Source organism: Lycorma delicatula, chromosome 10, assembly GCF_047948215.1.
Source record: "Lycorma delicatula isolate Av1 chromosome 10, ASM4794821v1, whole genome shotgun sequence".
NCBI classification, from domain to species: Eukaryota; Metazoa; Arthropoda; class Insecta; order Hemiptera; family Fulgoridae; genus Lycorma; species Lycorma delicatula.
In genome coordinates this window covers 90,822,408-90,833,471 of record NC_134464.1, presented here as the reverse complement: position 1 = coordinate 90,833,471, position 11,064 = coordinate 90,822,408, and positions in this window count along the sequence as shown.

The following is an 11,064-nucleotide window of genomic DNA, read 5'->3' as shown; positions in this document are numbered from 1 at the left end:
AGTAAAAGATGGGAAAGAGATAACCATAATGAAGGTCGGGTGAATCGCTCATATGACCTAATTAAACCCCATATCGCTAGGCGGATTGTCATTCTTTCGTATTATCCCTTGGATGGGTAACCCGCCTCTTCGTGGGCTACCCATCACGAGGAGTAGTAGCCCACGAAGGAAGGGAACAAGAACTTTTATTGGGAGTTTACAGATATATAAATTTACATAAAGATTAATTCAATAGTGGTAGGATAAAACGACAAAAATGTAAAAAAAAATTTTTGTTTATTTATCCCAGGAAATTTTTCAATTATTGTTCGAAATTTATTTTATCTTTCTTCACCCCTTTCAAGGTCAAATTAAAAAAAAATTAGAAATTGCTTTTTAGATATTCACGTGAATTACGAATACCAAAATCAAGCAGCTTTCTTCATTTTTTACCGAGAAATTAAAAAAATAGTAAATTTCATTGTTGCTCCATTTTAACCCTTTAAACTCGGAACTTCAAAAATTCCCTTATTAGTGTGCACTTACACCTTAAGAAGAACTTGTATACAAAGTTTCCTGAATTTATCTTCAGTAGTCCTTTTTGCTGGACATTGATTATGAATCGCTCACGATATGTTGTTTTATGAGTTTGTAAAATTAACTTTTCATCTTATTTGTTTTTAGTCATTATTACCATTAATATGTTATAAGTTTATTTCTTGCATGTTGATTAATTAACAAAAATATAATTAGAATTTGATTCGTTTTGGGGAGAAAAAATTAATTAGATTATAATTTTTATTACGTTCAAATTAAATACTAAGATAAATTTAATCTACGAGTGCGTTATTAATTTTAAAAAAATTTAGCTAAAACAGAAAAATAATTAAATAACAACATTAAACTTTAAGAGTTGTTTTTTCCATGGAGTTGTTTAAAAAAAAATAATTAAAAGAGTAGTATATTTATCTGTTGTAAAAAAATCAATGTATCTTTCGTTTGAATAGAAAAATCTTGCTGATGGAAAAAGTTTTCCGTGATAATGAATAAATAAAGTAGAAAATACCTTTGAAATGAAGTACGATGAAAAGAATGAATGAATGTAGGATACAGTAGAGAATTTATTCTAATTTTTTTTCTTTTTTTTTGAGAGAAAATAAAAGTGTACGTTAATGAGAGGGAAAAGTGTAATAAAAAATGAATTGAAAGAGGAATAGACGTTCTAATTTTTTTTTTATGTGCTTTTCCTTTTCTTTGGAAGAAAAATTCACGACTGTAAATATTGATAAAATGTTTTTTTTTTTTTTATATAATTACATTAAAGTCATTAGTTTTTTAATTCTAATTCCTATTGAAAACTTAATCGGAAGACTTTTAAAAAATTCAATATTCTAATACTTTCTAGCCGTTATAATAATGATTAATTTTTATTTGTCTTTATAAAGAAAAATATTTTATTTGATAAAAACAATAAGCGTTACATCTTTATAATTTTAACTTATCTAATACATAAATGCAAAAGTTTGTGGCGGTTCTGTCCGTTTGCAACAGCATCATGCGAGAACCACCCGACCGATTACTTTCAAATTTTCAGGATACATTCGAGTTGTCAGAGGGAAAGTTTTAAGTGAAACATCAAGGCCGTAGCCCTCTTCTGGTGAAGTTGTGAATTTTTCCTGTTGAACGACGACCTGATACCGTTTCGTTTTGCGACGTTAAAATAATTGACTATGCGTTTTATAACATATCCGATTTTCAGCTTTCTAACTGTACCCCTTTCTGAAATAGAGGGCTAGATAGATCCAAAAAGGATGTATTCGTCTACAGCTCTACCTCATGAAAGAGGGAAATTTTGGAAGAAAGAGAACTTTTCAGGCTTTAATTGTTATCACTATTATTCTCACAACCATGAGGATAACGAACACAGCAGGGATCCTGGCTAGACGAAAGGACGAGCGAAGCAAACCCTGAGCAGCTATTTCCTATGTAAAAAAAAAATCAGTTTATAAACTAATAAAATGTTTGAAACCATAATAAAATTAGCTGATAAATTTGACATTTTAAGGCCGGTCAAGAAAATTTTCTTGTCTTCTTTAATTAAGAATAGATCTCGGGCTTGCTGTTTGTAAAAGAAAATACTTTTTTTTAAAGAAAATTTCTTTATATCTCCATCACAATCATTTTGTAGAGCCCTTATAATTATCATATTAAAAAATATTTAACATTTCTAGATTTCAGTGACAAGATCTCGTGAAACTGATTTGGAACGTCTCCTCACACCCGGCAATTTTCTTATGATAATTATTCGTTCTTGTTGTGACTGTTGTAAAATTTATTTATTTTTACTCATCGGTAAACATTTTTCTGGATTGTAAAATTGTTACGGTAGATTTTAGTAGTTATTAATATCCTAATATATAATGTAATGACAAACAGGAGTACAGTCATACAGTACAGTACAGTTAAAAAAATATAATATTCTTTGAATTTTCGAATCAAAAACTGTAAGGAAATTTCACATATTTTGTAAAGTTTATATTTACTAAGATTAGCGATTTTTAAAAAATTAATACTACTTAACCAATCCATTGGCTACAAGTAATCAAACTAGTTTTTATTCATTAAGTTTAATAAAATTTCACTTCTAATTCAGCTTCGTTTTAAAATTCCAATTCTGATCATTTTAAAGTAATATATTTTAAGAACTATCATATTTTACGTGGAAATGGTCACAATATGAGATTATTTGTGTTTAAAAAAGTTAATCTCATAGTTATGACATTGCTGGCATCCAGTTTTTTGTCCGGTGGCAAAATTTAAAAAAAATAAATAAAAAGAGTTTCATAAAATTAAAGACGTCTCGCTCTTTGTTCGCGCTATATGCGTGAAGAACTTCAAAAACTGGCTGGAAATATGTAAAGTTAGCGTTATCGTTGTTCACAACTTAACGGATAAAATAAAAATTTATATAAGAGATTGTTCCCAAAATCAAATTTTCACCGAAATCAGGAAGATATTGAATTTGTTGAAGAACTACTTTGCTCCTAGCACAGCAAAGTCAAGGAATTTCATCTTTACATTTTTTTGGCATTGCAACGGTTACATATTTTAATCGTTTTATCTATTTTAATATTTTTGAAATTCACATAGTCGTCAGTTCCAGGGCGATAATCAAAAGCCGGTTTGAGACAATTTATTCTGAAGCTTGAACTCTATTTTGAGCCGCGAGTACATGTTGCTCTTCAAGAGTTTGAGAACGCGCTGGCGTAAATTCACGTTGTCTACGATCATAAATTCTTGTAGCCCTAAAATTTGTCTCCTTTCTCTGATGTCATGGATCTAGACATTATGAAAATATATTTACCAAATTGAAAGTTGAATCTATGCCGATTATGTGTACGGGTTAACCTGATGCAACTTCTTAGTTCAGGATATAAAAATCTGCGGATTGCTACTTTGCTTGAGGATGAATTCTCCCGGATCACCGCCGCATTAGAAAATGAAATTAAATTTAATATAACGCACAATAACTATCTAAAGAAGTATATATTGATACCGAATTGTAATATTCCACAAACCATTAAAACTTAGTTAAATATGTAAATAGTCATATTTTAATTTTATTAATTTTATTATCAAACTAATTTGTTTTTACCTATTTACGATAATAATAACTGATATTTTATAGACAAAGGCATTAAAATGTAGTTAATCAAATAACTTTGTAAAGAAGTCGATATTGACAGACAATTATCGATGTAGAGAGGGAAATTAAATTTAGTAAAATTATTTATTTATTTATACGTTTGTATTGACTTTTCGAAGAAAAGTACGCTATTACTTTTGGTCGCTTGGTTTGAATGCGGGGAGGAGGTGAAATAGAATTTTCATTACGTTTTGAGGTATGAGAAGTAAGGAAATACCATTCACTTAAAATGTAATCTCCTTGTACATATAAGTCGTGCCTGTGAAATTTTGAAGATAAGATTGGTTGAGTCGTTCTTTAGTTATGCTCAATTTAAGGTCGACAACAGACAGCATAATCTCGGTTTGAGGTTATGTTGACTGATGTAAAAAAATCACGGTTATAATAATTTAATTTTCTCACAAACAGAAAATATGTTTTAATATTAAATAAAAAAAAAAAAAAAAAAAATATATATATATATATATATATATATAACTCTTCCAGCTGTTCCATTTAATGTTTTGTGTATTTCTTGCGCAAAAAATTACAGAAAATAAGTATACAAAATAAAATAACGAAAAGTCTGTCTTCTTGCTCGTAACGTTGCAGAAAATTTTTTTAAAACGATATTCAAGTTGTCAGTAAAGATAAGAATTTTGTTTATTCTGAACTTTTATAGTTTAATTACATTTTAAAGATAAGTTCACGATTTAATAATTCAATTAAAAACAGGATGACAAAATTATTCGTAAAGGAAAGAAAAATTCCAATTAAAACAAATTTAAAACTCGTTCGTCTATTAGGAAGAAGTAGTAGTAGAATTTCTTCTCATGAATGTAAAATACAGTCCCAACCTGGTATATTCTATATTCTATCTGTCCGGTTTTATGAACCTTTATTTTTTTTTTTAAGTATCCTTCCTCGATATAAATACGGCTGACTGAAAATTAAATAATAAGATATAAACTTTATTTTCAAACGTATTTAAATTCTTAAATCTCCTATTAAATATTCTTATCACCGAGATATTGCATCTGGTAAATTGTTGAGGTGCAAATCAAGGTAGTTTATTTATAATTTTCAGTAATTCCTACTAATTTTCTTCAAATAAACTCTGAGATTCATTACCACATTGCTGAAATTTATACGCTTTAATAAGACGATATAATTCTATTTCTATTTTTTTTTAATCGAGCTTTATAAAATATAATTTTTATTTCGTGACGCATTTTAAAATATAGGTTGAGTGATAATATAATTGAAGCTTAATGGATAAGAAATAATACTTTCTTGGCATCATAGTTCTTTAGCTGTGCTGCAAGAAGGAAAGTACGGTAATCGGTCAAAAAATGGGGTATGGGTTTATTGCATTTCTCGATGTTGTATGACCCCTGGTTTTCACCAAAAAAATGTGGGGGGTAGTGTTCTTGTTTACTTACGTTGGCGTGTTTGAATCTTAATAACTTACGGTTTAACCCGATTTTGATGAAATTTGGCATAGAAACTCGTGTTTATGAAGCGAGCGATTAGTCGGTAAAGGTTTGGAGCTCAATATCTTGAAGAGGTGGGATAAATGGTTTCTTTGCGTTCAATTTTCTCCAAATTTTGCAAACATAATCCCATTTTATATGACGCTTAGCACATCCATTCATGTTTATCTTACCATTTTAACGAAAATTTTGCTCCTAAATTCTTCCCTTCCCCAAAAATCGAAAAAAGTTATCTTTTTATTTATTTCATAGTTTTTAAAGGAACCTTTTTATATGTCTTCCTAAGCATAGTAGTAGTGCAAGCGACTCGTGACTCAAAAAAATATTTTGGGGCAATATATTGGGAGTGTGGGAGCCAATCAAAGTTTAAAAATAAGGATTTTTTAATTTTTTTTTTAGTTTACAAGCTTTTTAAAAATAATATTACATTAAAATTTCATGATGATTCACCCACACTTTCAAAAAAGAAATCTTAGGTAAGTTTTATTGGTTGTACATTTTTCAGTAGAATTTTTTTTTTTAATTTCTTCCGTTTAACATAATTAAAGTAATTCTTTAAAAATATAAGTAGTTATTATAAATGTATAAAATGAACTGTTTTAAGATTGCTGATTTATTCATACAAATTCATGGTAAGTTTATGGTTTCTCTAACACTTCCGAAAGTAACACGTGTTGAATTAACAGGTTTCATAATAGTTAAAATAAATGAGAAAATATGATTAACAATTAACAAATTGTCGTAACTAATACAGAAAAAACTAGGAGTTTGCCAGGCGGCATGTTATCATAAACTTGGGTTACAACATATATTTATTTATTTTGCTATGAACGATTTCATACGGTCGCCAGTTAGTTAAACACCAACTATTCAATAAATATCATATCTCGAGAGGAGTCGTGTTACTCGAGCCTGGCAATTTTTTGAATTTATTAAACTTTTTTCATGTATCATTCTTTTTCCGCTATATAAGAATAAATAACCGATGCCAGGATAGTATAAAAACATATGTCAGCTTTTTTGTACATATACTTTTAAGTAAAAATGAGAGAAGAATTATTTACCCCTCATTATGGCAAATATGTCACGGTAAAATACGTTTAAACTCTGGTATTAGAAATCATAATGTATAATTTAAACATTTTATTTTTATATATTCGTATTTTTTAAGAAAGTAAATCAGTTTATCCTTTTTTATATAAATATGAGTTTTTACGGTAAATAAAATTCTTAGAGTATATAGTAAAGTATTATTTAGTCAACTCGGTAAGCAGTTTGTTTCCCTTGTTCTTTTAGTTATACTGTCAGCATATCTATATTAATTCTGAATATATATGTAGATTTCTCCCATCAGTTTTCCGGCTACTGCTGGGTCTGGCTTGTAAATTTACCGGTAAACATGTAGTCTGGAACAGACTCAGCTTGACCACTCCTGAGATGTGTGATTAATCGTTAACAAAGAACACCCATATCCACAGTCTAGCATTCAAATCCGGTATAAAAGCAACTGCCTTCACAAGGACTCTAACCTCAGAACTTCGAAAATCGAAGTCAAGATGATGAGTTTAACCACTAGTCTAATCCGGCGGGTTGGTATTAATATTACGTATTAATAATTATAAAATAAAAAAAATAAAACTCATAAAAATACCTTGTTAAAATATAACTTTCATACCGCTTGATTTGTTGACGTTCTTTTCTAAAATAAAAATATTTAAATTCTACATTAATTGGAAAAACCTAAACAACTAATTTTTTTTCTAATTAGATTAAGAATAAAGTTTACGGGCAACAATTTTTTTTTAGATCTTAATATTTCTATAAGACATAGAGGTTCAAGATATATATAAGATAAACAGCTGCTGTTGAATGTATTCGTGAATGTTTAATATACGCCTGGGTGGTCGCTTGAATTGATTGTGGGTGAATGATCTTGTTTCTTTTTTAATGTGAAATGAAGTGTAGTTAAATTCATATCCTACTAAAATGAAAGTGAGTGAGAACGATTGATAGGGAGAGAGCTGAGTTGATCCTTCATCCGTATCTTTTTCCCAATTTTTTACAGGTGATGGAATTGTGGACTATTTTTTTTTTTAGTATCCTGATTCTCTATCCAAACATTCGGTCACCATGTGGTATTTTATATCATATTTCAATTGCCCTTCATTTTTAAGTCAGCTGTGGTTTAATTTATATTAATTTTAATAATTTCTCGTTCGTGAAAATGAGTAGAAAGTTTCGTTATTTTTTTTTTTATGACGTAGATTTTACCCAATAATTATTAATTTTTTTTCCTTAACCTCCAACTGATATAGCCCTTTTAAAAGCTTTAGATTTATTATTTTGTCGAACTAAATCTAATGATTTCGTTTATTTAAAAGTTAGATCAGACATCATAGAAACGTTCCTCTTTTCTCTATTTTAAAAATTAGGCTGCAAAACCTGTTCCAGGGCTTATAGCCTCCACGGTTTTTCTCTATTATGTCAGTTTGTAATTCGAAGAAATTATTTTGTGGCTACCTCTTCTCGTTCTCTAAAATTTTCTTCACCTATCGATCCTACCCTTTCTTATAATTAATCACCTTCCAAAATAAACTCTTTACTCCTAAATCTTGTCTCGTATTTTAATTTCGTATCTTGTCCGGTTTTGTATAACCCTTAGCAGAACATAAAACTGAATTTCTTAAATTCTGAATCTCTAGGCAGGACAAGAATCAACTCTTTCTTTCATAAAGTTAAGTGGGCAAAATCATATTTTTATAAAACTTAAAATCAAGTCTCTCTCGTAATACTGTTCCGTAGAATTCATTAAATAATGCTATGTATATATATACACACATAGGTGGTGATTATCGAATCGACACAGATTGAACTCCGTATTTCTGTAATGTTTATAAGACGAATCACAATATGCTTTGTTTATTATGTAATAAATAATCCTTTCTTATTTTGTTCCAGTTTTTTTTTTACTTTTTTGGTCTGAAAGTTTTCCAATTATTGGCATATTTTTCTCCAAATATCAACTGTTTCTGCCAAGAATGCTTAATTTTAATAAATAAGGTAAAAAAAACTGGTATGTTCGTTTGATTAAACAGAATAAGAAAATTTGAAGTGTAATTAAAAGTATTAATTTATGTTAAAAGGAGTGAAAAAATATTAGAACATTTTTTTTACCGATTTTTCGAAGAAAAGTACGGTATTTCGATCGCATGGTGGGATTAGGAGGTGAAAACGAATTTTCTTTGTTTTAGGGTATGATGAGTATGAAAATACCATTCACTTTAAATGTAATTTCCTTGTATATATACACACACACACAGAAATTACGAGTAGCGCAAACAAATATAGAACGACGTATGCTTGGAATTACCAGATGGGATAGGAAGACCGATAAATGGATCAGAGAACAGACTAAAGGACGTGATATAATCATGAAAGTTAAAGAATTACAATGTTGGTGGGCAGGCCAAACAGACTACTTAGCAAGAACTAGTGGCAGATGGACTAGATTAGCAGTTGAATGGACACCACCAGATGTTAAACGCCCACGAAAAAGACAAAAGGCTCGTTGGATTATGATATTAGCAAGTATATTAACAAAATTGGCAGAAAATAGCACAAGTTCGTATTAGTTGAAAATATGAAAGGTTGGTTGAGTCGTTCTTAAGATACGCTCAATTTAGGATCGAACTGTTCGTTAGCCCGATGCTGCAAGTTGGAACGTTGACGTTTCTTTATCTGCGGTGTCTATTGGTTGCATTAATAAACCAAATTAAAAAAAAAAAAATTAAAACCAAATTAAATTAACAAATCTGAGATCTTGTAAAATTGCGTGAGATTTTTTTTTTAATTTCATTCAATAAATAGAAATAATAATCCCCCAAGGTAAAACTATAAAAACCAAAAAAAGTCGGGTGATCAGAGAGATTTTTAGATTTTATTTGGATGGGTTTTTTTTTATTTGACTTGTTTTGCTACCTCGAATTAGTCTATTTTTTCTGGTTACTTGGCTATAAAATATTATTAGGTAATGAATAATTTTTTTATTTGGCAATAAAATAAGACGTTACGATATAAAGTTTAAATTGTTATATTATTTTTTATTGTCTATCTATTATTATTAAGTTTATATTGTTTTATTTTAATAAAATTAAGACAGAATTATTTTTATTGTTTTAAATTAATTAATTTTCTGGTCAATAAGGTTTTTAACGTGTACTGTGAAGTTCTGTTAACTGGTGAATACGTTTTTAATTGAAATATTTTATTTAAACAATTATCAACTTTTTCATAAACCTTAACTTATGAAATACTTTTTACCTTTTCTTTAAAATTAAAAAATTATTTTGTCGTAATAAATATTTATAACCGATTAAGAACGTATAGATTTGGCAAAAAAACTTTAAATATGGCGTAATTATAAATTCGGTAAATTAAAATTTTTAGAGATTTCGCTCACCCGAGGGTAACTTTAACCTGTAAGTTGAAATACGTAATCTCGAAATAGAAACTATATTAAAGGTTTTATCTAGGCATTTATTTCGTTAAGTAGTACGATGTTTCTGGTGAAATTTTACTTATTCTGTATTCACTTAGTTTATTGAGGGAAGAATAAACAAACATTTCGTTTGTGTGACCGAGTTCGTCATGATTCTGCCGAGTCACATCGTATCAGTGCCGATTCATAACGCGGCCATATCTATACACAACACCTATAATCGTTACTCATATCACCGTATAATTAGTCATATGATAGTCGTGTAATCAAACGTTTACATGATGTTACATCTTTTCAGACCTATGAAAACCCTTGATCTTTTCATATGATTACTCTATTGTTCTCGTGTTCAATGTTTGTGTTTCTGTTGCTTATTCATTTACTGTAATGTTTTTTAAAGTTAATATAACGCAATTTTTTTAAGTTTACTGGAACGTGAGTAAGTGTACTACTAGATTCGTGTCTGTACGGCTTGCGTTATACCATTATTTTACTCCATGTCTGATACCGATTCAGCCGATAATAGTGCACGATTTTTGATATCCCCTCCGAAAAAAGGCCGCGAAAACAGTCTTTAAGTCGTGCGGAAAAACACATCATTTTAAACGCTTACAAAAGCGAATTACAAAGTAATCCAACGGCGTTGATTTCAGATGTAGTTAATAAAACCGCTAACATAAGTGAAAGTTGTGCTGCTTCAGCGTACAACGTGATTCGCGATTATGAATTATCGTCTCCTAAGAAAACAAAACCCCGTAGATCAATCGAAGAAAAGTTTACGATTTCGATAAAAACGCGATTTGTAAAAAAGTACACGAATTGCATTTATTGGGAAGCGGTTTAGGAATGTGTTACCTACTCTGGAAGATAATTCGGGTATTTCCTTAGTCAACGCCCCTTATCAGTCATGTGAAAAGGAAAGATTCCAGCCGTGTCTTGGAAAAAGAACGATGTCAAAATGCGGCTTACTTCAAAAGGAGTGATTTTTGAAGATGAACGTTAATGTCCAGTTACTGAAAAGGGTTTCGCATATTAAAAGTAATTTTAATGTGTATAAATTTATGAGTAAGCAAATCCAGAGGTAAAACTGTGCTTCGATTACCTCCCTATCACTGTGAACTCAACCGGTTAAGTTAATATGGGAATAAATCAGAAGTTACATAGCGTCAGAAAATACTGATTTTAAAATATCTGATGTTAAAGATTTATGCTTAAAAGCCATCGATGAAACGAACCAGCAGGAATGGAAATATTGTATAAAACATGTAGAACCAAATTATTGGGAATTGGATAATAAAATTGAACCTCACATTGTATCTCTTAATACTGACACCTCTACGGATTTCTCGCAGTCAGATGATGAAACTGAATTGAATTTATTATTTGTTTCTTGTCATAGAAATTTGATC